General features: G+C 44.4%; 1 protein-coding gene across 1 annotated transcript in view; it reads right to left on the bottom strand.

Moving 5' to 3' along the window:
* Positions 1-26,463, bottom strand: part of EVL (Enah/Vasp-like) — a 141,946-nt gene that overhangs the window by 20,542 nt on the left and 94,941 nt on the right.

Raw genomic sequence — 26,463 nt, 5'->3', positions numbered from 1 at the left:
GGGAAAGCGACCGATGCTGACTTTCTCAGTAAACACTTATGAACGGGGTAGGAAAACACATGAGGTCCCATCCCCAACTTGTGGAACTGGACCAAACTCCCCATAGTGTCACCTGTCTGGACCTTGGGCTTTGGTGTGATGCAGCTGCATATACACATATATGTCAGGTATTCCACTAAACGGACTTGTGGATGAAAGAATTTCAGGGTTTAAGTCAGATACTCCTCCGTCATCAGCTAAAGCATTCCATCATGACAAGCCTCGGCCATGTTCACCACTGATTTAATCACAAGAAAACTACCTTTGTATAAAGACTCGCAGTTATCAAACAGAAGTCTGTCCTCTGCTTGGAGAGGTGGCTAAATGTAAGTGTCAATGTTAAGAAGAATGGCCAGAGGATGAGGCTGCAGGAACAACAGTTCTCTTTTGGCAGTAAATTATGTCAAAGTATAAAGGAGGCTCTAATGACACCATCTTAATCTGGTACTTGGGCATGGATCTTCTCTTTCATCTAAATGCCCAGAAAAATGAGGCCTTGTGGCCAATTTGACTAATGCTAGAAATGAAGGAGTCCAGCACCAGGCTGTGGACACCACACAGAACACAGGCTCCTTTTCCCTGTAGGCGCTGGTAGGGACAATCTGGATAGGTTTAAAACCAAACAAATCAAACCAATCAATTTGGAAAGTTGCTTGAAGAAACGTTTTCAGGGCAACGTTGCAGAGCACATCTAGAAGTTGGGATTATGGCTTTTCATCATCTGCAGCTTTCTTGTGCTGATCTCACCTGCATAGCTGTCAGGTAAATAAGTAACCCTCATAATCTGCCAACAAGCCCATCTCAATTTTCAGCATGAAGGAGTTGCAGTAAATTCAACAAGTTTACTTCTATTTTCTGTTATGTATGTGTATGTTAGCAGGATTAGGACCGTACTGAAACTAAATACATAGCCTCTGGTTGTAATGCATGGTTGCAAATTGAACTCTGGCTTTAAAAACTGTCTGTGGAACGGCAAATACCTGATACATTCCTAGGGCAGACCACTAGGCAATTCAGACAATGCTACTTGATTTTTTTCCCTCACTTCATGGAAATAATTTAATTTCACTCCTTTATTCAGAGATGAACTCTACCTGTTAATAATTCCTGATTGTTTATATATATATAGCCCTAGATGACTGTTTCAGTTGGCAGCATTTTGTTATCATTATTTGGTCATAGTGTGAAATTGAAGTACATAAAGCTCATCATTATGTTTTGAAATTGCAAATTTCTCCGTATTTTCTAGAGAAATGCCCTCCTCTTTTGACAGACAAAAACAAGAAAAAAAGATCAGAAGAAGTTACTTACAACCTAAATAAGTAAAAAATCAACATTCAAAAACTCTTTACAGAAGTGATGACAAATTTGCAGATATTTTTATTTGTATATTAATTTAAAAACACAGCCTATTTTTCAGATGGACAGGGTACATGATTGCATGGACCCCAAAATGCCCTAATTCTCTCTTGGATATCTTAAAATACGTAACAGTTAGTGCTTTCTGAATAATGATTAATTCCTTTCTTTTACAGGTTGAGATTTCTTAGACACTGCAGCAAAACTTTGTTCCTATAAACCTTTTCCAAATTCATTTTTCTTCTCTTTTACTGGCTTCTGCACCATTCATTTTGCTTAGCATGATTTTCCTCTCCAAGTGCTTCTGAATTGAAGCACTCCAAAAAACTAGCCAAAAGAAGGTGAGAGTGGATAGAAGAGGAGGAGGAGGCTCTCTCAGACAAGAGGCAGAGGAGTAGAAGTTGATCAGACACTGCCAGCTGAGGAAGAGCAGTGAGCTCAGTGAACTGGAAGTGATAGGAAGGGATTTTGAGGGAAGCTGCTGTACGTATGTGGTGTTGTTGTGGGGTAAGAGGGTGTGCAGGGCAGTTACAGCCCTTGCTACCTGTGTCCCAGCTCTTCTTGCCAGCAGTGGGGAACACACCAGTTCTCTACCACTTGTTTTTGTAATGCTTGAGTCACCCAGAGCCATAAGAAATAACTCCTTCTTACAACCTCTGTGATCTTACTGTAACCAATATTTCTTCTACACTAATGTGAAACCTTCATTTGCAAACCCTGAAGAAGAAAATTAGTTGCCTATTTTGGCGACCAAGATTTTGCTGAGCGTGGCCAATACACTTAAAAGTCCAACCCGAGCTTTAAGGTCTATTCACTGCCAGAAGCACAAACGCTGCTAGATTTATTTCCAATCTGGAGTTCTGGGCAGACCCAGGCACACCACCACCACCTGCTGTGAAGTCTGCAGAGCACTTTGTGTTGTGCAGAAGTGGAGCTCCATGGTTCCCTCGTCCTTCAGCTTGCTTTTAGCATGCTCAGCTCAGAAATTGAACATGGGGATTATTTTTATGCTTGGTTTCATACGTGTCTGTTCTGTGGTGCATATAGAGCAGACATCTGTTTGATGGAGTTTTTTTTTTAATTCACGTGGACCTTTCTAGGTTCCACTTCTCTCCTCCTCCTTAGGTATGTCCCAGACATGAGCAGGCACAATCAGCAGGTGCTCTTGCAATGGCATCCTCATATAAACACACGCCACAAGTGGCACCGCAAGCTGCCTCCGACCCTGCCAGCCTTTGGGAGCAGCAACACAGAGAACAGCGCTTCTCAGCACAACCAGGAGGCTGTTTTGCACCTGACCCATCCACAGCTTCATAGCTGTGGCAATCTACATTTTAGCAACCTAATTAATGCAGGAGATACACTGCAAACATCCATGTTTCCTCGCTTCGTTGCTTTGTAGTAATTAACTGCTTTATATAAGCATCTTGTGACTCAGCTCAAGGCAGATTTTGGGAACACACAGAAGTTTGCCATTTGCTTTTTCTCTTCTAGCTTATTGGAGAAGGTTTGCAAGCCATATAGCCTCGTGGTGCTCACAGACCAGCGTGACAAATGTGGGGGGCTAAGGAATGGGTCTAGGGCCCTTTCCTAGGAAAATATAACTGAGACTGAAAAACCACAGTCTGCATATGAGCAGAACATGATGGTTTTGCCTGAAATAAAACAGCAGACTATGGCAGGAAGAGAGGTGACAGACAGACAGACGCCTCTCCCTGCTGCTGGATCATTTCAGCTCGTACTTGGATTGTGGGAAAATCAGGTTCAGGCACCAGCTCTGCCCCATCGTCAGGTATGTCCTAGGAACATGCCACAGACATTTGCTTATTCTGACCAGAAGAGATCATGCCAGATTACAAATTCCAGCAAAGCCTTTTTTCTTCTTTTCCGCATAGAAATACTTTTCAAATAAATTAGCATTTTTTGACTGAAAAAAAAGTCAAAAATATTTCTGACCAGTGCACTATGGTGGGGCACCAAGCTCTGCTACTGTTATCCACTCTGTTATCTGGAAAGTGCATTTTGGTCTCTTCCCCACCATCTCCCCCTTCTCCTGTGCAGGTTGGAGGGGCACGACCTGGTCCCAGCAGCGCTGCTGCCCGTCGGGCAGCCCAGCAGTGCGATGGGGATGTGAAATCAAGCGAGCTCAGGCTGCGCTCTGGCAGGATGGGGGAAGTTTTCTGCAAACCATCGGTTCCCAGCGCTCACAGCCGGGTGTAATTTTAGCTCCCTTGCTGCTGTTGGGCAATCTCTCTGCTGCTGGGGCTGTCAGCACTTTGTCCAGCAGCCCAGGAGACCTCAGCCCATCAACGCAGGTGGGGATGCTGCTGTGTCACGTCGGTGTGATGCCCCGCCACGGGGTCTGTGTTGGGTGCAGATGCTGGGGGTGTGCCCGGGGGGAAGCAGGACCTGCTCTGGCTGTCCTGGTGGGACAGCAGTTCTCGGAGATGTCCTGGCATGGCCAGAGGCCACCAGACAGCACCCACCAAGGCAGCCGGCACAGGAGGCGGGCGCAAGGCCGCTGTGCAGCAACACTGTGCTCAGACTCATTACTAGAGACAATTATCCCAGACAAAGCGCCAACCTAATTAGCCTAGATAAGGCACAAAGATAAAGCAGGGTGCCTGTACTGCTTCTGGGCCCCGAGCTGGTAGGACCAGAGTTGGATAACACAGCAGGTCAGGCAGAGCTAAGTGCCCGTGGCCAGGTAAAGGGCTGCGAAGGGGGATCACTGAGCTGAGGGGGGCAGAGCCAGGGCCCCCTGCACGTGCCGCTGTGCCACCACAGCATTTGTAACCCAGGTACTGGGGACATCTCACCTCATCTTATGTGCAACGGCCCACAGGTCAGAAACGCTGCAGAGAGCATCCTCTGAAAGGGCTGAGGCAAAGGACAGACCAGTGGGGCACTTTTATAAATGTCCATGCCCATAGGGTTTCGTTGTGGTGTTTGCCATGCAAGAGAGCAGCTACAGCCCCATACAGGACCCTGTTTGCTCATCTGAGTCACAGGAAGCAGAGCGAGGGAACGCAGCCACCAGGCAGCAGGGCTGGGTCCAGCACCACAAAGCCTGCTCTCATGGCATGTTTACCTCGCTCCTATTAAACATTAACTCCAAACAGAAACAGTTTCAGAGAGTTATTCACAGGCAGGGTGCCTCCACAGCATTTGTAACAGAAGACGTTAAATACCTTCTATAACATCATTTACATGTTGACCAAACCTTTCCTCCAGGAACTGCAGAGTTTTACCAGCCTTAATGAGCCTCACCAGCCTGGGGAGGGAGATGTTAAATGCCTCCATCACACCCAGACCCTGTCTGCACAAGCCAAATTTGTTTGCATCAATTTACCTACAGGTGAGACTTGCTACTGACACAGCTAAGGCACTCTTATTCTGATACAGACCAAATTAAATTTGGTTTGACCTGAGGCCAGAAGAGCGCGGTGAAATGAGCATTTCCAGGCCTGTGCCAGCAAGGAGCCCTCCCCTGGCTCCCTCCCATGTGCCCTGGTGACTGGCAGTGCTGCCAGCCTGCGGCAGTGAAAAGTCAAGTGTGTTCTGTTAAAATCATCCCCTAGCAGTGTTGTACACAACCTCCTCTTACCTCGCACCACACTGAATTGCAGGAACTTAACTGATCTTAAAAGCACCTTTCCCAATTTTGCAACTGCCTTACCTTTCTCTTTTTCCTTTCACCTGTACAGGTTTACCTTAATCTAACATAAAACGGGCCTTACTTAAATGGAAACAAGGGTGTGAGCACAGGGGGTCTGTATGAAGTCTGTTCATTCCAACTAAAAACTGATTTCTTGTTCACTGGTGAAACTTTCTGGGGTAGATAAGGTTTGAGGACAGTGCCAGAGCTGGAAAAACAAGCCTGGTATTTCAAACGGGAATGCCCAACCCTAACAGTAGTTCACACCTCCCAAAGTTAACAGGTTAACGAGTTAAGCTGCCTCAGTAACAGGTGTGTGCACTGGGCAGGCGCTTTGTGAATTTTCTCTTAGGGAAATCAACAATAGAAGTGCAGGGCATGCTCCTGCATGCTCAACAAGCGTGATGGGACAAAGGGGATGCACAGAGGAGTCACCTGATAAAACTGCCACGCAGAGATCCAGTGCTGCAAAATGACAAGAAAGAAACCCTTTCTGGTGCACCAGAAGTGCTGGTGAGCACAGCAGCATAAAACCAGCGTGCCTTTGAGTCCGCTGCTCAAGCTGCTAATTCAACTATTTTGCATGAAATGTGATGGTAATTGTTTGATCATGTATGTTTATCCATCATGGCACTGGCACTGTATTATGAGCTTTCATACTGGTGTCTTGATTGAGATAGGAAAGAAAAACTTATTTTGTTCTGAATGCAATAAAAAACTTTATTTTATTTTATTTTATTTTTTTCCTGAATGAATGTAATAAAGATGATTCGGTGCTAAAGCAGCTGCTGTAGAAAGCACCTGTGCTCTGACAACAGGGATCATATTTAATATGTAAAGGGCATGGCTCAGGTGCACTTCATCTCAGCAGCAGTGCCTTAGCACAGCTTGGGTTACCTCTCACATAAAGGATAGCTCCAACAGCTTTAAAAGAAATTTATAAATACCTAGAGGTGACTGTGCGAACAGGAGGAATTCCAATGAGGTGGCTCCAGGGCTATCAGGGTCAGCATCTCCCTCACTGTTCAAAAGCTGTAGTAGCATTTCTGCCTTAATTCACACATTTCCCTGTAACTCAACTTTCCACTCAACCTTTAAAAACTTGCGTGAAGAAGCAGAGCTGCTCCATTCTGCGCAAAAGCATGAGCACGCCTGGGCTGTGTGCACGCCACTAGAATAGCACGAGGTGAGAAACAGAAGCTGCAGTTCCCCGGGCAGAGGGGATGGCACAGCCGTGGCTTTTCTCTGGGGAGGCGTTTCCACCAGCAGACCCTGCGCAGCACTGGCTGGGAGTGGGTGAGCCCTGCTTGGCTCTCCTAGAAGCAGAACACAGCCAGCAAGGCGAGCACGGGGAACAGCCACACAGGTCAGGGAAAGGTGGCACTGGAGCATCCCAGGAGGGTTTTGTTTGCTGCACTGAGCTCAGAGCAAGAGAGAAATAATTCAGTGACTGCTCCATTGTGTGCCAATGACACAGAGGTGGATAAGCCAGCCAGCCACCTGCTAGGGTAGCACTGTGAGTACCTCCTTCCTCGGCAGGGGCTGCTGGCCTTGTTTCCAGAGGAGCTTCATCATACACCAGCATCCTACTCAGCCAGAGACTGACTGCTTCTGGAATGGCAACTGGCTCTAAAAATCGGCATGTGCATGGAAAGCTCTGGGACTAATTCCCTTTTTTTTTTGGAGGAAAAAAAGGCGACACTGAATTTCTGAGGGTATGATTCCAGTATTGACAGCTTTATAACCACAAACAGGGGGCCTGGGGAGACAAATGGCAATCAGTGCCAGAATTTAAGAAGTCACCCATAAAGCTCAAAGTGATTAGACTAAAAAGGTAAAAAAAAAAAAGCTAAAAAAAGGTAAAAAGTATTAAGTAAAACCATATCTAAACAAGCCCACAAAGACTGCTGTTCTTTTTTATCTTTCTTTTTCCTTTTATTGTTTTTACAATGTACATCAAGCCTATTTTCCTGCACAACCAGGTTTGAAATTAAGGTTAAAATTAGTTTATACACTAGGCTCTAGGTTGCAATGAAGCTTTAAGAAAAATGCCAACTATCATATGACTTTTGTTAAAATCAAGAGGATTAGCGATACTATGAAGCTGTCACCCTACTGCCACTGCATGGGGGTCTGGCTAATGCCAGAGCCCAGTCAGTAGAAGCTACAAGGAAGCCAAGGGCTTCAATGTCCTCCACCATATGACATATGACATTACAAATGAGCAAGAGTGCGACCAGGTGTGTATTTGCACATGAACACATGCATATGCCTGCTATGTACACACATCATACTTAACAATTCCTTTCATCAAATAGAAAGCAGGAATTTAGTCCTTTTGGGGGACAAATTAGATCTCTGAAAATCTCTGAAAGGAAGAACAGAGCCACTGACATGTACAGGAGTTCAATCAGCTGATATTTACACACTTGGCTTGTCAAACATCATCTCTAGTTTTGTTTAACAGTAAGACTTACGACACGTTAAATTAGAAAAACCTATGTACTTAGTGTAGCCTGCTGCAGCACCCAGGGAGCCTGGAGCACCAGTCTGTTCTTGGCCCAACTCCACGTACAACCTTGCAAGGCAAGTCTCTCCATTTTTCAAGTGTCTCCTTCTTTCTTCACTCTCCAGTGAGACAGTGAAGTCCCCAGGGCAGGTTTTTAGTGCGTACTTCTGCACCATGGAGAACAGCAGGGCCTGCAGCCCCATGTGTGCATTGAAGCAACATGTACACGTAGAGAACACCACATCATAAACACACAGTCTGCATCTAGTTAATGGTTAAGATCCAGACAATTTTAGCAATATTTAAACCCCAATGATGCTGTTAGCCAGCCAGGATGGATGTCAGTACCTGGACAGAGTGCTAGTAGGTGGAGGATTTTTCTATAATACACAGCTAAATGAGGATAAAGTGGGGGATTTATGGAAAAATGTGAAAAAACAGCATTAGCAATGGATAGTACTCCTTGATAATAAAAACATGAACCTAATAAATTCAACAGAAAACCAAATAGAGCACCCAATTCTGTTCACACCACCACCAGAAGCCAAGCTCTTGGCTTCAGGTCAGCGGAGGCTGCAGTAGCTGCGAAGGCTCAGAGTGACCCCACCCGTCCTCCATCCTCACGGCCCAGCCCTGCGTGACCCTGAGAATCCTCACTCCCAGGCAAACTAACAGGAGCTGACAGTCCCAGGCACGTCTTCGTGGAGGAAAAATAGGTAAACTGCCAGACAACTACAGCAGACATAAATCGCTGCTCTTGTTAGCTGTTTTTTAAACTGGTATCTATTCCATGAGTATAGATGCTATTTATTAGCAAGTAAAGACAGAAGCGATCCAACATGTTGATTCACAAGTCACTGTCCCATATTCCCACTGTAATGAGTTCTCCTGAGTTAAGAGCCCTGACTAACGCCAGCATCATCTGGACCTGATGGCTGATATCTTTCAAACACAACTCAGCATCCTACTGCCCCATCGCCAGAATTAAAAACATGCAAAAGACAAACAATCAATCGATGCAATACAACTGCAAGCCATTTTCCAGAGTGACTGGCTGGCAGAGCAGAACATCTCCATGCCAAAAAAGCCCAGCATCCACAAAAGCCAACCCTCAACATGCTGCAGCTCCCCTCCCTTCCCAGCACGGCTCCCGCCGGAGCGTGGCATGCAATGGCCGAGGTGTGCAAGGCCGCGGCGAGCTCCCTGTCACCTACAAGACATTCTGCACAGGACGACGCAGTCACAGTGGCAGAGGCAGAAGCAGTGCCAGATCCATTCCCTGCTGACCATAGTATGGCAGCCCGCTCCTCAGGGCGCTCCTCTCCGCGCCGTCCTCATGCCCGGCGCCCACCGCCCGCCCCATGGCAGGCCGGGTTTCACCACCTGTAATCTATCTGCCACGGCACACTGCACCCGCACGCTTCAATATTTAATCAGGCCCTCTTCCTCACCTATCACAATGCTCTGGGGTGCCTGGATGCCAGACTTCATTGTCTGACACGTTGTCTGGGCAAGAAGAAGCACCCCTCAAATCATACCGTGAAATTCCGAGAGAAATTGCATTTTCTGCCCCCTGTCCCAGTCCAATCATCATAGGCTCACATACATGCAAGTAATTACTTCTGCAAGTAAATGCAGAAGTGTGAGTAAGGATAAGAAGAAAAAAGTTAGCTTGTAGTGAGGAAAACCTGACCACAAATGAACATACAGGATCAAAGGCACTTGATCGGTGGAGCTGCTGAAGTCAAAAGGGTTTCACCAGTGATGAATGCAGAGCACTAGTTTTAAAATGTAAGTGTGAACATGCTGGATTCAGAAAAAAAGACGTATGGCTTAAGATCCCCATCTCTTCTCTTTCAGTTCTTTTCATCAGTCCATCATTTTTGATCTCCTCTGATCTCAGCACTTTTCTTCCTTTCTACTTTGTCTGCTAGTCACTTTCCTCTTCATTATTAGGCACGGCGGGTCTCACAGAAGGCAATCCAGTGGAAGTTAATGGAAAGTTTGTACGAGGAGGCTACCCAGAATACTTATTCCCTGACATCTTTGCCTTATCACCCGTTCTTTGATCCGTCCCTTTCCCTTCGTCTTGCCTGTGCGTTATTCTGTGCAGTGGTGACTTCACACAGCCCACGCCTGCGCTCCTCAAGCAAATTCACGGCTGGCCTCGGGCAAGTTTCTCCATAGCCCCAGTGAAACTACTCGGATTTTTAGACTGATCAACGTTTTGACCCACTGAACGTAGCAGGTAAGTCTTATATCTCACAGGTCATTTCTGGAATACGCTGAATAGAAACTTGGTACAGCTAGAGCAGGTGAAACCCCAGGTGCCGGCAGGTTGCTGCCTACCTTGCGATATATCAGAGCCACTCCTACCCTTCCGAAATGGTACGTACTCAGCACACCTGAGCAGTTACCCTCTCCCTGTGCCTACCTCCTACAAGATTAAAACAGTCTGAGAACGTTCGAGTGATACACAGATATTCTAATAGCAAAACTGCTTATCACGTTTTCTAATGCTCCCTGCTATGAATTATTTATGTCCCATTTTACAGTATCGATACCTCTCAGTTATGCTCCTCTATCAGATGCAGTGAAACAAGTATTAACTAATTAATAGTTGAGACAGCAAAAACTTTGTGAAGAGCAAACCATCTTTTTCACTGTGGCACACGGATGATCTAAATTCTATCAGCATACACCCAGTGTTGCCTGCTTGCTGGCTTATAACGCCAGGAGCAGCACATCAGGAAACAAAAATATATTGAGTGTAAATTCAGGTTTCCATAGCCATAAATGCCAAGCCTTTTGCAATTACTTTCTGAGGGTCGATATCTATATATCTATATAGATAAATTTAATTCAACAAAATAGGCATTAAAATAATATAACTATAGATAGTGTTTTCTCACCAGGACTCCAGTTTTTCTAGAGAAAAAGGTATGTTCAAACCACTGAATTCACTGTCTTCAGGGTGCTCCAAATGCTTTTTCTTCCCCTTTGCTTCCCTCCTGCATCTTGCAATGAAGGGAAGCATCTGACTGATGTAAAAAATCAGCTCTGACACCAAAACACAGACACGCCATCACTGTTGGGACCACCTGCCCACTCAAACAAAAACAGTACTACACAAGTGCAGGCAATTAAAAACAATATACCCAACTAGGGAGGCATTCCGTAAACACAGAGGGGTACAGCTCCTTTCTGTCATAGCATTCAGCTCTTACTCTTTCTGTGACTTACTTGGTCAGGAGTGTCGGTTACCCCATGTTTTCTATATTATTGTGCTTAACTCTTACACACTAGTATTTTGGTTGCTAATGGGTTAAATATACTCATGCATAGTAGAAAGATGAAAAATCCCCTTCAAAGCCAAGCCACATCTCAGTGATTCTCAAAATGATCTGACAGAGATTAACAAATTCCTGCAGGTCCTGCAGATTTACCACCTGCAAAGACAACGCGCTGGCAGCCAGGTCTGCCATTCCACCAGTAAATCGAGTGAGCAGGCATGCTTACGGCTCCCTCCACCTCATGTAATACTTTGCAGATGTTGTGCACCCGAGGAGATTTCAAATAGCATTTCAGCTGACCACCTCTGACTCCCATATAAAAAGCAACCTTGACCCTATTTCTGAGCACAAACCAATACCAGCTGGCTAAACAGCAAACTCTTCTTCAACTGACTGCTCTTGTAATCCTTGTAACAGGAGATGAATTGTGCAAATTGCATTTTGACAAATATAAATCGTGAGTGAGTCCATAGCAAAGGTTGAGAAATTGCTTGTGATGCCCCGCACCTACCTGGTGCAGCTCCTCTGAAAGGAGCTGTGCTGGAAGAATGCTTCTTGTCTTAAACAGAAGCTGGAAATCACTAATTCCACAATCCACAGCAGTGAAAGTAAAGGACAGCTCTGATCCTGCAAGTGGGAGCAGGCAGGCGGGTGGCTGTCCTACATGAAGCTTACTGCAGGAAGACTGTAATTATCTGAGCACCTACTGATTGTATCTATTGATTGAGTGCATAGGAGCCAATATGCTGCTGATGTAACTGGTGTCATTTTATTTTCTGTACATTTTGCCCTTAATTGAAAAGACTGCTTTCCGTTTTTATTCCTAATATCTATTGTCTGTGCTTTGGGAGCCATTTAACAATGCATTAGATGGCTAAAAACACAGAGGCCATGCCAAAACTAAATAACACTATCAAGTGAACAGAGTGCTTGGTTTTATGATTTTAGAAGCATCTTTATCCAGTGGCACCAGAGAAGGTCCGTACTCTAAAGAGCTCTGGAAAACACTCAAGAAGGAGAAGGATAAACTTGTAGGTTCCTCAGCTGGGCAAAATACACTAAAAAAGCCATTGTCATGCCATTGCCCAGACCAATGTAGTCCTGTAGATGGAAACCAGTTTCTTTTATTGAGGATCGCTATCAGATGCCTTGTCCTACCTGTAGAAGCTGCTTATACTGAACCAGGTTTAACTTTTGCTATCCCCTTTCTCTGCTCTCAACCCCCACTTCCATCATCACTTGCAAAGCCCGTACTGAGCCAGGACTCCTGCTGGGACTCCCGAATTTCTGCCTGCAATACAGGCACAAGGGAGTGAGCACGGCCATGAAACCAGCATGTAGCCTTGATTTCCTACATGGATAGCACAGGTTCGGGAGCCTGAGCTGAGACTCACCCATGACAATGAGAAGACCACAAGGCATGGCATCTGTTTCAGAACAGGGCTCACATATTTCCAGTTACAAATGATTTTAAATAGAACGTGAGACTGGAAGTTTCCACCAACAAACAGAGAGCACAAACCATTACAGGCAGATGTGCCTCACAAACAGCCAGAAAAGCCCAGTCAACTCAAAGCAAAGATTACAGCTAGAAGAAATTTACCTGTGTCGGAGTGCCTTGTAGTGGCGCCATTCTCTAACAATATCCTATGATTAAATCATGTCTGTTTTTGGTACTAAATTAAACTAGTTTTAAAAGACATGCTTGCATGGTACATGTATTTTCTTTAGAGGGCACTGCTAGTGGCAAAACACCTGCAGAGGAACAATGAAGACTGGTCAGTCATTTCTGACAACAAGGTGGCCCTGCTTTCAAGTTACCTAAGCTGCTGCTTGTCAGAAGCCCACAGTACAGTAACAATTCAATAGTCACTGGTAACATACCCTCATTACACCACACTGTTTTCTTAATTGTCTTCTACACAAAATTTCAGCTAATTTAACTGACTGGAAATTTTGAAGTCTGTGCTACGCAGCTATTAAGGGTATTTGGTACAAAGGAAGTGTTGGCATGGATTCCATAGTTCTCAGAGGGCTCAACTTTAATTAATTTAAGCTTGCAAATTGATTATGATTCACTTGAAAATGTTCAGAAAGTGCACTCTGTTCCCAGAGAGGAAGAGCAGCCATTTCGGGGCACACCGGGATGTACATTTCACAGGAGACAGAAAGCCCCCAAGAAAACCTCCAAACCTTCCTAACTCTGGTACAGAGGCTAGCAGGAGCAAATCAGAAATACTTCAGCTTTGCAAACTTCTGGCTGTGTCGCCAGCTATCAGTGCCAGTCTTCAAGAGATACGAATCGTCCTCTGGGGGTGTCTCTCCTCTGGTCATGGGAGGAACCTGGGTCTGACTCCACTCCTAACTTTCAGCCCTGTAAATACAGCTGCAATGAGTCTCATCCTAGGACACTAAGCCACAAGCTCTACCAACATACCCGCAGATTCAGGGAGGGTTTAGAAACCTGAATATCACTCTGCATCTTGGCTCGCCAGTGTGCTCATTGCCCATGAGTCACTCCTGGGTGCGACTCTCCTCCACGAGCAGAGCAGAACAGAGCGAGCCTTGCACTGCGAGCAAACCTCATTGCCATTGGTAACAAATACCCGCCTGGCTCTGTCTCAGCATCCCCCATGGGACTTCTCCTGAATGAAACAGGCTTCCCCCTCCCCGTCGGTGCCCTCGAGGAGGAAGTTTATTCATCGCTTCAGCTTGGTGATGAGTTTTCTGTCCTAATATCTGGCTTCCCTTACTGAGAGGAGGCTGGTGTGGTAAGTGGTTGTGAGACAACCATGACACAGTGCATACATGTTCCCTCCCAGCTCAGGAAAGCAGGACTTCCCAGAACGGGAGTTAAAAATAGCTGGTTTGCCTCGGAGGGTGTATTCACTTTGAAACACAGAGAACAAGTCTTAGCTGCCACCTCTAATAAGACGGGCATCTCCAGCAGTCTGCTCTCTGTCAAAATCACTGCTGCCCTGCTCTTCTGCTGCTTCACTTCTTACCATTTGATATAACAGGTGCTTTGCATTACAAGAAGTTTGGAGGCAGGGAGAGCAGATATGGCATTCTAAATTACATTATGACCAGCCTTATTCACACCAAAATGGCTCTTCAAGGTTATTTCCTGAGCTCTGTTGCAGCCCTGCCTTTATTCCCACATTTCTGACACCAGTGCTGTTTCTGTACCCAAGCACTCCCTGTTAGCCCCGCTCCGTGCCATCCCCGCAGACACAGAGCAGACAGGCCACATCCTGCCCACTGATGATGACGGGACAAGCCAGGCTGAAAACCACGTCCCAGCACCAGCCCGGAAGGTGCCCGAGCTCTGTGCTCCCCGAGGCCAGGCGTGTCCCTGCAGCATGATGTTTTGGCGGTGACGGCAATGAGCAAACCAGGAACGCTTCAGTGGGGAGCGGCAGGTTCTCTATCGCATGCGGTTATTAATATCGTGGCTTTGCAAAGTGTATGTTCTAGCCCAAACAGGGCATTACCTGCTTGTGCAGAATCTGCAGGCAGAACACCCTAGGTCTGTGCTGTACGAGGAGGTTAGAGTAGACAGCTTTAATGGTCTCTTCTTGCTCTAAAACTCCAGGAATCCATCATTGGTGGTTATCGCTTTCTTACACCCAAGATCTGCTTGACTCTTCTGGGAATCCATTAAAGCTTAAAAGCTTGCCAAGCTGAGAAAATTATCGTGATATTTTACATTAATCCTTCCCCAGCCCCAAGTAAGCTTTGCTGCTTTTCTTCCGAGCAGCCTGAGCACAGAACAAGGTCGGGCTGCTCCTCCAAAGGCTCCTTATGGCCTCCACCCTCATGTGTCCACTCGCAGGTATTCCCATGCCATGAAAGGAATTAGGAAGCTTTCCTTGTTCCCTGACAGAGGCACAAGGTCAACTTTGCAAGTCTGGAAGCCAGCACCACACTTCACATTTCAACAGCAGCTGACACGACCAAGCAGGACCTGCCAGGACTGCAGACAGCTTGCAGGTTCCCAGCGTGACAGCCTAAATAAGAGCTGCTCTGAACATCATTCATAATAAGGCTGAAAAATCAGCGATGTCCCATGCTTTTCTTGTGTGCAGAAGTGCCAAGCAGGAGATGGCATTTGCTCTCTGGCTGCCAGGACCCAGCTGATTTCCCCCCAGTACAGCCAAACCCACCAGAGTAGCTGAGAAATGTGAGCAATTCTGCATCATGCTGATGAAGCTCCTCATCTACGTGTCACCCAAGCTGAACTGCAGAACACAGCTGCCTGGCCTAGTTATCAAATGACCTGAAATCCAGCACCATCACCTGCCCTAACAGCTGGTTCGTTGACGGTGGCAGCAGCTCCTGCCCGGCTGCTGGACCACAGCCAGTGACGGAGCCGGGGGCCTGGCGTGCACCCCTCATCATAGGGCTGCTGCTCCCATCCCCTGGGATGCTGTGGCCTCAAACTGTCTCGTATTCTTGCAATCTTGCACAGCAACTCCTTCCTCTCCACATTTTTTTTTCATCTGGATCATTAAATAGAGATTACGGGGACCTGGCACTTCAAAGGGGGGAAGGTAATGAAACGTCCTTCCCTGCAAACTAAAGTGAAAGCAAGGCTGGGTTTTGTCAGGTTTACTTCTTTCTACCTAGGCTGTGGCATAAACAATAAGCAGCACTAACAAATTCACTTCCTTTTGGAAAAGCAACCTATATAGGAGCACAGTATGCAACGCTTAAGTGATTGTACGAGTAAGAGCTACGTGCCCTACACAGGCAAAGTTAGGGAGCTAAATAACTCTGACAGATGTTATGAATTCTTTTTTAGAAATGGCTCACATTTACACTCAGCAATACCTTCAGAAGTTGCTTTGATGTATAGCTAATTATATTTTTCTATTGCACTGACAAAAACGTCTGGTTATGTATTAGTAAATTTTTACAGCATTATTATCGCGAAACAGCTTCAGTGATACTTACTACTCCTTAATATTGAAATAAGCAGAATTAAATATTTGCACTATATTTTAATATATCTGCTTTTGTGCTTCTTCTCCAATTAGGAATGAAGAGTGAAAGCTCTTTTATTAAAGAACAAGCCCTCAGCAACTCCTTCGAACCCAACAGACAAAGCTCCTAAACTGAATCTAGAGTAGGATGTTTTCTGGGGTGATCTGGTTTGTTGGGTAAATGGCATTATCTGGCTGATACCAGAAATGAGGAACACGCTTTCTTAACACACTGTGTGTCAGCACTGGAAAGTCAATAGCTTCACGGTGCTAACAGTGCACCAAGGCAGCATCTGTTCCTTTTATTTTCCCATACATATCAGGTGAAAGTGTTGCTGCAGTGTCCATAGGTGCACCAAGGTTTGGGCTGAACATATACATTGATCTCTGTACTTCAAGGTGCTCCAGAATCACATCTTTACCAGGTGAACATACTGACAGGGAAAATAGAAACATGAATATTTGATTACAGACACATGAAAAGAATCTGAAATCGTATGGTACCAAGAGTTTAACTAAAGTATGCATGAGCAAGCAATGTAACTAATATTAAATGTATGCTTGTATTTTTCTTGTTCTGCAGTTTTGTCTACACATCTATGTGAATCAAACAAACTGAACTCCCCCAGTGAGCAACATCTGATCTAACTGTAGTGCAGCATGTTTCCATAATGAATTTCAGTTTTTGTATTTTCTCCCACAGTGTTATACTACTGAATAAAAGATTATTAATACATATAGTAATTTATATTAAGCCACTCATTTTAGCTTAATTATGAGAAAAGACTATGAAAATAAACATTTTTATTGATACTAATAAATCTTTTACCTGTGGGCTGGTGCCTTGGCTTTACTCCTTAGATGCTGTTTGCTAGGTATGGAGTGCTGACTCCATGCGTTGCTGACACACATGGTGCTGCTACTCCCTGTTGGGCAGCGATCATGATCTATGCCAGCAAGTCTCCATCTTCTAATCATGGGATTCCTGTTTGCTACACAGGGACACCCACCAGCCTGCACTCCCATGAGCCAGGAGCTCCTATTAGACACATGGGGAGGAGCTGAAGATGAAGGTGTCTTATTTTGTACTCACTCACGTGCCTGCCCGATTTAGGACAACATGCTCGAAGTGGTAGGTGAAGACCCAATTCTGCAAAGTGCTGAGCTCCACTAGAGAGGAGGCTGCATCCCATCCCTCCTTTCATTACTAGGAGTCAAGAGCATGTTCCTGAGATGTGTCGAAGTCAGCACCTTACTATATCAACCCCACCACAAGTCCTCCTTCCTACACTTTAATCTTATCATGGCTTGTTCTAATATCTTGAAGATGTTGCACAAAAGCCTTTTCTGAAGCTCCTCTTTCATTCACTATCTGTGCTTGAGCAGAAGCAGGGGCACTGGTGTTGACACATGGACATTTTAAAGAATCCTGAAGAACAGATTGGTTTATATTTCTTCTACACCTTCTTAAGGCATTTGTCAGGTCCATGGCTGAGGCTGGACAGTTTAATTTTGTCCTATGATCTGTTTCTAAAAAGTGCTTTTTTTGGCTGCACTATTAGAAGGTAATGATACAACTAACACAAAGTGTTTGGCAACAAAATCTTATTCAGTCTCTATGTAATCTTAAAGTGTTGCTCTGTGAACTACAGAAAGACTACTGGGAAATGCCAGACGAGGTATTTTGTTTTCAGCTCTATCACAATGGACAGCTAATTAAATGCTTTACTAATAATAGTACTCCATGTTTGAGGAGATAAGCTTAATTACTTGTTGAATTTCAGTGAAGTTTTGCAGACTTGTCTGCATACTCTTGATAGCACGAAACAGATAAAGCAACTTTTGTTTAACAATACAATTTGTTCTCTTTTCTATTTTTCTAGTTTTGATTTATCTTTAATGAACATAAAGTGTCATTGATGGAAAGAAATAAAACAATCAAGGACTTCTTCACAAAAACTCCCTTACTGCATAAAAAATAACTGTCAGGTCAACACAATAACAGCAGACTCTCATCACATAAAACCCTCAGGGGAAGTCAGTGGAAATTCTTCTGTTGACTTAGGGAGAAACCAAAATACACCTATGACTATTGTAATTAAAATATTATGTTTGCAATTTGAATGAAGTCTATGGCACCTGCAACACTGTAAAATTCATTATTTTCAAAAATAAATTATTTCCTATACTCACCTGGATAAGATATTTCAAACCCTGGCCTGAGAGGCGGACAGCTGAGATGAAAGGCAATATAAATGCTCTCTATCTCACCACTCTTGACTTACCTCAGCATCTCCAACACTGGGTCCAACTCCAGACCCCTAATACAAGAGAAACCTTGACAAAGTGTCATAGTCCGATTAAGATGTCTGGGAGCTACCAAGGACACATGAGGAGAGACTGGAGGAACTGTCTTTTTCAGCTTGGAGAGGAGAAGGCTGAGGAGTGATCCTAATGCTGGTGTCAATGCCCAAATAAATCACGGTGGGAATGGCACAGCTCTGGAACAAGGGCTTGGCAATGTGGAGGTTTCTCCATCCTTGGAGATGCTCAAAACTCAGTGGGACAAGGCTCGGAGCAACCCTATCAAAGTCTGACCGTAGCCTCACTTTAAGCATGTCCCTGGATTAGGTGATCTCCAGGGGTCCCTAAATAATTCTGCCTGATGATGGTGTGGAAATTAAAGAAGTAAATATCACTAATCTCCATAACGTCTGGAAAGCAAATGAAGGAACTTCATCTGACCATGGTTTTCACTACAAAATGAATTATCGGCTGATACCCTGGGGTCTGCTGAGCAGTTTCTAAATCTTAATTAAGGTAGTTACTTCAAAGATAATTCAGCGTTTAATACCTAGGAGTACACACTATTCTCCTAAATGCTTTCTTGAGTTTGAGCTCCACCATTACAGATGACCTTAGATGAAAAAAGGGTCCAAAAAGAAGGATGCTGACTTAGTATTAAAATGCCCAGCAGCACAAGATCCCTAAAGGACATAATGCTACTCTATATGCTACAGCAAATTAGTCAAAGCCAAAAGGTTTGTGTTCATTTAATAACGAATAACTTCATGAAATTGTGACAGCTCAGGAACACTGTTTGTAAACTTCAAAATTCCCAAACGAGGTAAGTGAGCTAAACAATGACAATTCCTCCAGTGATACTCTACTCTTTCTGTGCCAAGGAAGAGTTCTAGAGTAAAGGTTATGATTGTAGAGGGTCCTGCACCTAAGGAGGGTTAACCCTAAGCACCAGTACAGGCTGGGGGTACAGACCTGCTGGAAAGTAGCCCTGCAGAGAGAGACATGGGAGTGCTTGTGGACAGCAGGTTAACCATGAGCTAGCAATGTGCCCTTGTGGCCAGGAAGGCCAACGGTACCCGAGGGAGATTTAGGGAGAGTGCTGCCAGCAGGCCAAGGGAGGTGATCCTGTCCCGCTCCTCAGCCCTGGTGAGGCCTCACCTGGAGTATTGTGTCCAGTTCTGGGCTCCCCAGTGCAAGAGGGACATGGAGCTACTGGACAGAGACTAGCGGAGGGCTACGAAGATGATCAGGGGATTGGAGCATGTGTTATGAGGAAAGGCTGAGAGAGCTGGGCCTGCTTCCCCTGGAGAAGAGAAGGCTGAGGGGGGATCTTATGCAAGTATCTTAAGGGAGAGTGTCAAGAGAAGGGGGCCAGACTGTTTTCAGCAGTGCCCAGCAACAGGTCAAGTTGCAACGGGCACAAACTGAAACACGGGCATTTCCGACTGAATATGAGAGGACACTTCTTTACTGTGAGGGTGACAGAGCATTGGCACAGGCTGCCCAGAGGCTGTGGAGTGTCCTTCTCTGGAAATATTCAGAACCCGCCTGGATGCCATCCTGTGCAACGTGCCCTACGTGACCATGCTCGGACTGGGTGATCTCCAGAGGTCCCTTCCAACCCCAGCCACCCTGTGACTCTGTGCCTGTGATCGCTCTTGTTATTACAAGGTGGTTCTGGTTCAGGCAAGAGCCCGTGCTGCAGAACTACACCCATACTTGGAAAGGAAAAGAAAAATGTAGAGCTAAAACGGACAGTGCTAGCAAAAGAAAAACACATGATGAAAAACAAAATAGCTACTGGGTTAATGAAACCTGACTTTGAACCGCATAAATAAACACAGCTACAGCTTCTTGCAGAATTTAGGAAAACGCCCTGAGCACATGAAATGCGGTGGTTACCATGGTAATTAACATACGGTTATACATCAGACAAATGCGGGAGCTATTTTCCAGTTTAAACTCCCAACAACAAAAAAAATAGGATGAGGTACAGACAAGCAAATCTCTCGCTGTATTGGTGAGGGATTGCTCACAAGTACTTCCCCAGGGGGCAGCTTGGTACCTGTGGTGAGTGACTGCCCTCTGCCCGCGCAGGGGCTTACAGTCTGGGTGCTTCACCAGCTCAGCACTTTGCAGAATTGGGTCTTCACCTACCACCAGCTCTAAATCTAAGTAAGGGACAAAATGGTACACACAGGTCAGGGCTCTCAGCTGCCAGGGGTTTAAATGAAGACAACAGGACAGGTCAGGGACTGCAAAGGACATACTACTGGGCCGTACACGTGGAAACTGTGACTGCACTAAGGAGAGGGATCTCAAGACTTCTCGAGGGCGTCTTTCCTTGTAGTCTCTCTTCCCTCTATGTATATCTATGGATACACGCAGTGCACACAGCTGCTGTGCCGGTGTGTGTGGTCTTGGAGAACAAACAAAGGTATGCTCGACCAAAGATGGGAATGACAAGAAATAACGAACGACAAGGAAACACAGAATCAAAACCTGCCTTGATGATAAAGCTCTCTGTCTGCCAGAGATCACATTCCCCTCAGTAATGCTGCATAACTGCTGAGGCTACAATTTCCTTGTAAAATCCGTCTTTCTCTGATAACACAACCATGTGCTGAATTGCACTGCTCACGACAAGAGAGTGCTGCACGGACTTGCTGGAGACCAGGTCTCCTGGCCCGTTTCCTTCCTGCCCCAGGGCTTTGGGAAACCTGGGGAGGAAGCTGGCAGCAGAGCACGTCCCCTCAGACCTCCCGAGGCCAATCCTTTGCTCTCTGTGCTGAGATATTACGATGCCACTTGGATCCTGCTGCAAGAAGATGAGCACCTGCCTGAATGTAAAGCTCTGAGCAGTCCCACGGGACAGCTGAAGTGCTCGCTGTGAGGAACACGCTCAGCTGCAATCCTGAGTCTGGGCTGCAGTGAAAAACAACTGATGTATTTAACAGCAGACCTGGAAGCCTCATTATGCTGTTTATCCACTTTCATGGTCAAAAATAATTCATTTTCAGAATATGGATGTCTGCAATACTTTATGTTCCTTCTGTGCCAATGCACAGTGTTTTATGAGACTTTTTCCACCTGTAGTCTCTTACTGTCCCAAAGAGGGAGCAAATGAGAAGAAAACAGCAAAAAAGATTATTTTTTTTTTTTTTACTCCAGCCTCTCTAGTTCAAAAAGGATTCATCTTTTCCCCTTCAAATATGGAATTTCAATTCAAACGACTACTGGCAGGATAATTAATCTATTTAAATATATTATTATTTTCCGAAACATCTTGTGCTTTTAGGACAATTGAACTGAAAGCCTAGAAAGCCCACTGTTTTCTCATTTAAAAGGTTTGCTTTGGAGAGGCTGCATACATTTCTGCTTCCTCACTAGCTGATGGGCTTTAATAATGTTTTCCATAAAAAGAAATATATATATATATATATACCTATAATCTCTAATGTTAGGAAGAAATCAGGACCATCCACAAGGCTGACAGGCTTTGGCTTTTCTTCTGACACCACCAGAGATAGCTTCTGGGATACACAGGCTCCCAAAAAGGCGGACAGAGCTTGCTTTAGAAGGCCACTGAATGTTTTTAACTCCCAGAGCCAGCACAAAGAGCTGCTCAGTTCTCAGACAGCCGCATGATAGTAATGTGCTTGCTCCTGAACCATGATTCTGTCTGGCCTGAAATTTGAGTAATGGTGCAAAGGAAAAAAGAAGTGTCCCGCCCTCCTGCTAATCCCCTCAGCAGCTAGTTGCTCCAACCCATAATCACAGAATCATAGAATCATAGATGCTATGGTCATTTCATGTTTTACTCTCAATCCCCAACAGGGATAAACAGACATTATATTATAAACCAGTTTGTCTCAACTGACTGGGATTCCACCAAAAATGTAAATCAGAAATGGCTGCCATGTTCTACAAATGTCACATAAGAGAATCAGACCTGTGACTAAATACAGAAACTGAGGTGGACACATGAAAAAAAAATCACAATTTTATTTCTGGCCATAGTGCCACAACTCAGGATTAATAATAGTTACGTTCTTCCAGGTATACAAACATTTTATCCCCCACTTACCATCCTCCCAAGAAAAGTACTGACCCCTGGAGTCAGACTGATTGGGATTTCCAAAAAAAACCCACCAAATTCCCTAGTGGCAACATGGAAAAAGACACTGTGGATTGTCTTCTGCAACCAACAGAGCTAAACACCAACCTGGTAAGGCTGGCAGAGCCCTCGCCTGGGATGGAGGAGGAGGTCACCACCAGTCCTGCAGAAAAATGCCTGATCTGTGGAGAGCCTGCCCCAGCCGATGGCTCCATACGGGCACAGAAGGTAGCGAGGGGCTCCACAGCAGGACCAGATGAACAACAGAAAGCAGGAGAAACTCTTTTGCAAAACCTCTAATGCAGGCTGGGTGTCCTTTGCAGCAATACTTAGCTGGTGAGCTGTGAAGTACTCTTAGCCAATGTTAGCAGAGCAGCTCTGAGGTCTGATGACGCTTTGTGAACCGCAGGCTGCACTGCAATGCCTCACCTTGCAGCTACAGACACTCACTGGAGATGTCTGTCACTCTTGGCTTTTTGGCTAAAGACATCAAATGTTCATATCACAAACAGAGGGGAAATTGTACCTTGTAGCATTGAACAGCTGTAATGAAGCCCTTCTAACCACAGGGACATCACGGGCACCAGGTATTTATGCCTTCTGTAATAACATGATTATTCTTAAAACATATTATTAGGGATAAGGAATACTTCTTATTTAGTAATTAGTTTACAGTTTTCACCCTATTCCAATACATAAATACATTGATACCTCCTCAACATTTTTTTGTCAAAATGTGTTTGCTCTTGAGGGTCATCCCCCAAAAGAAATGTTTAAACTAAATAATCTTTTGAATTCTTGGCATGGGCAGTTCTGTAATGTCTCTTTCCTTTTTTCTTCTTTTAAATTATTCCAGACACATGCTGTGCTCCACTGCAGAGAGTAATTATAATGAGGTTTCTGCTCTATATATCTGGGCTTAGCAGCTCAGCATTGATTTTCCTCAGTATTTGGTGAAGGCTTCCTTGCTCCACTCCTCTTGCAAGCCCTCATAGCAGCGTATGTACTCAATACACAGCAAGGAGACGAGACCAGGTGAGACCTGTTCCAGAAGAACAACTGAGCCATGGGATAACTTTCAGTCAGTTTTTTATCAATCGTAGCTGAGATGAAAAATCGTCACAGCAGCCATTAGTAACACCTTGAGGAAGTTTTGGGGAACAGACTTGCAGTATTAGCAAAAGTGACGCAAAGACACTTGAAAACTTGATCTTGTGGCAAAGTGGGGCCACAGCAGTCTCTTACTATCATCACCCACAACCAAGAAGCCCTGGCCATGCTTATAAACCCTGCATTCACTCACATTTGGGGATGTCGGAGTGTTTTTATTCCTTTTCTAACTAATATTTTTTACTGGAGAGAGCTAAACTTTCACTGAAGCAACATTAAGACTATTTTATATCATCAGCGTGCTCCAATCCCCGACAGCTGAAACCTATGCTCACATTTTAATGATTCTTCGGGACGTGAAGTCCATGAGCTGAAAATCCACTTCCTTCACAGAAATGTTGTTCCCTGCCTGCAGAATTGCACAAGAAGACAGTGACGGTTTCCCCAAATGACTTCCTCATAAAACTCCCCCCGTGGGAACCGGGGCTGGCCTGGGTTCGGTGCCTGTTCTGCCGCCCCTCCTCGTGAAGTCTCACAAGCAGACAGGGCAAGAGGAGGGCTCTGCTGTCATGCAGTCGAAGGGCTTGCACTCCCTGACTGGGTGCGTGGGGCACCAAGCACAGGCCCCCAGGGGATCCAGGAACACTGGGGATGTGCACCCTCCTTTGTCTGAACAACCACTAACTCGGTCCCCTGCTGAGACAGAGCGACCTCTGATTTCTTTGTAATGAACTCCATCTACGTGAACGCGGTGCGTTATTTGCATATACAGCACGGTTCCTGTCGCTGTATCTGTTGCAAATACAAAAGGATATTAACGTATGGGAGCGGGCACTTTCCTCTAAGATTTCACTGAAATTCAACACAGATATCCAGCAGGAAAGCTCCTAACTCTCCTAACTACTGTCTGTGTTTAATCCACATGGGGAATGGCACTGGATCTTAGTCTGGCATGCAAATGAATATACATCCTTAAACAATACTCTCTCTGCATAGTCTTCATGGTAAACGTGCCCTCATCTTTACTCTCCCAAAACAAAGACTGTCCTGCACAGCACGTCACTGTTCTGCCAAGAACTTCTGAAAGTCAGTTAATGAAAGCCTGCAACGAAAATCAATCCCATGGCAAGGGGGCTGTGCTGCTTAATTTTTGCTAGACATTTCAAGCCCACAAGGTGCAGCTGTTAGTCCTCCTTTAGATCCAGCCTCATGCTGAAGACTGCCAGCTATTAGATATTTTTAAGAAGAGCTGGACCATAAGACACTGATTTTGAGGCTTTTTTCCCCAACCTACTATGAGCTGTGTGTGCTGAGCCCTTTAAAAACACACCACCAGATTCCTCGTGGTTCCTGAAACATCTCCTTTCAGTGGAACTGTATATGCTGTCAAAAGAAGAGCTCAGACAATACCAACAGGTTGAATTGTGGGTTTGCTCCTTTTACAAAAAGTCATTGATAGCATAAAGAGCACTCTTAAATATAAGCACTGGAAGATCATTCTGTCACTGACAGCAAGGAAAACAGATGAATTGAAATTTGATCAAGTAAAAAACCTCTGCTGACAAACCCATCACAGAGGACAAACCCTGTACAGCTTGGGTCATGGTGCCAAGAGCCCCAGAGACAACAGGGAATGTTTAAGCACTTGTATTAATAGGAACTTATGCAAGGGGAATAATAAGTTCCAGGACCAAAAAATAAAAATATAAAAATAAAAATAAAGGAACTGAGGTTTACTGTACCTGTTTTGTAACCAGTGAGCTTAGTAAGCAGACTAAGTATGGCTTAGTATGGAGGTGAGGAAAGCCCGGAAAAAAAAAGAACAAAACAAAAAAAAAACCTCTAACCTGTATTGAAATGGGGAAAAAAAGAACAAGAACAAAAAGGCAGCTAATTTTAAAACTCATATGAACAGAAAACAGAGACTCGATCATCCCTTACACAGTGCTGCTTGAACAAACAAAATAAAACCCATAAATCAGCTGATTAGCAGAACCATAATTTCATATTATATTAAAAAAAAAGCAACTACTATATCCATTTCTCATGTAATACAAGAAAATATTGGTTTAGATTATGTAGTGTGAAAGCTGACAGTATGTTTTGCAGTTTCGTTTAAATAGCTACTGTTCTCACATTAGCCATAAATTAATCTTAACACTAAAAATAACCCATAAAAAATAATGTGAAATCTAGTTATTTAAGATACTGCTGACCAGGGATCATTGCCACATTACATTTTCTACTACAGCATTGAAGACTTTTAAGGTAAAATTTTGCATTTTAATTGAAGAAATAATAATTCAAAATTATTTGCAAGTAATTTTATGTGGTGTTATTTTTTGATTATGAATAACATTATTTTTTAAAAAAAATTACAATGCTTCATTTCAGCTTTTCAAACAAAATTCTTTTTATGTTTTTGTAATTTATGTTGAATTTGAGCTTTAAAATGAAAACACAAAAGAATGTTTGATTTAAGTTTCTCTATATATTGATTTAGAAAGCTGAGATTTTGTTATTGACTTCAAGATAACCAAACATGGCATGTTACTTTATATGTATTTGAAAAAAGAAGTGAAACAAAGGGTGATTTCAGAATGAAAAATATATACTTCATCTTCTCAGGAAGGTCAAAAGTCTCATTTTTATTTCAGTAAAACAGAAAGTGTTATCAGATGTAAGGCATTTCTGGGCAAAAGCTTGGGTTTCCACTAAAAGAACCTTGAAAACCCTTGAAAACATTTTTACCGGTGTTGATAAAAAGGTGACTTAAGCACACAGCTAACGCCTGCTGCAGACGTCCCAGTGATCTACCCAGGCTTGATGCACCTCCAGAATGCTTAGGAAGAAACACACAGGTTGGTTGTTACTGTGTCTGTAATTAAACTTCAAAAGTTGAGGAGAAACTAGGGTGCTTATGAGCAGTGTCAGCGAGATGTATGGGAGAACCTGACTACTAAACATGCTCCTGAGCAGCTCTTGCAGACTCAACTCACCCCAGAGGCCGACGCCGAACTTTGCAGCATTATTTAGGACACATCTCTGCACTTTTGAGGTTTTTTGCAATGGTTTCTCAATGTATCAGC

This window comes from Oxyura jamaicensis, chromosome 5, assembly GCF_011077185.1.
Source record: "Oxyura jamaicensis isolate SHBP4307 breed ruddy duck chromosome 5, BPBGC_Ojam_1.0, whole genome shotgun sequence".
Taxonomy (NCBI): domain Eukaryota; kingdom Metazoa; phylum Chordata; class Aves; order Anseriformes; family Anatidae; genus Oxyura; species Oxyura jamaicensis.
Note: the sequence above shows the minus strand (reverse complement) of the source record. Positions and strands in the feature narration are given on the sequence as shown.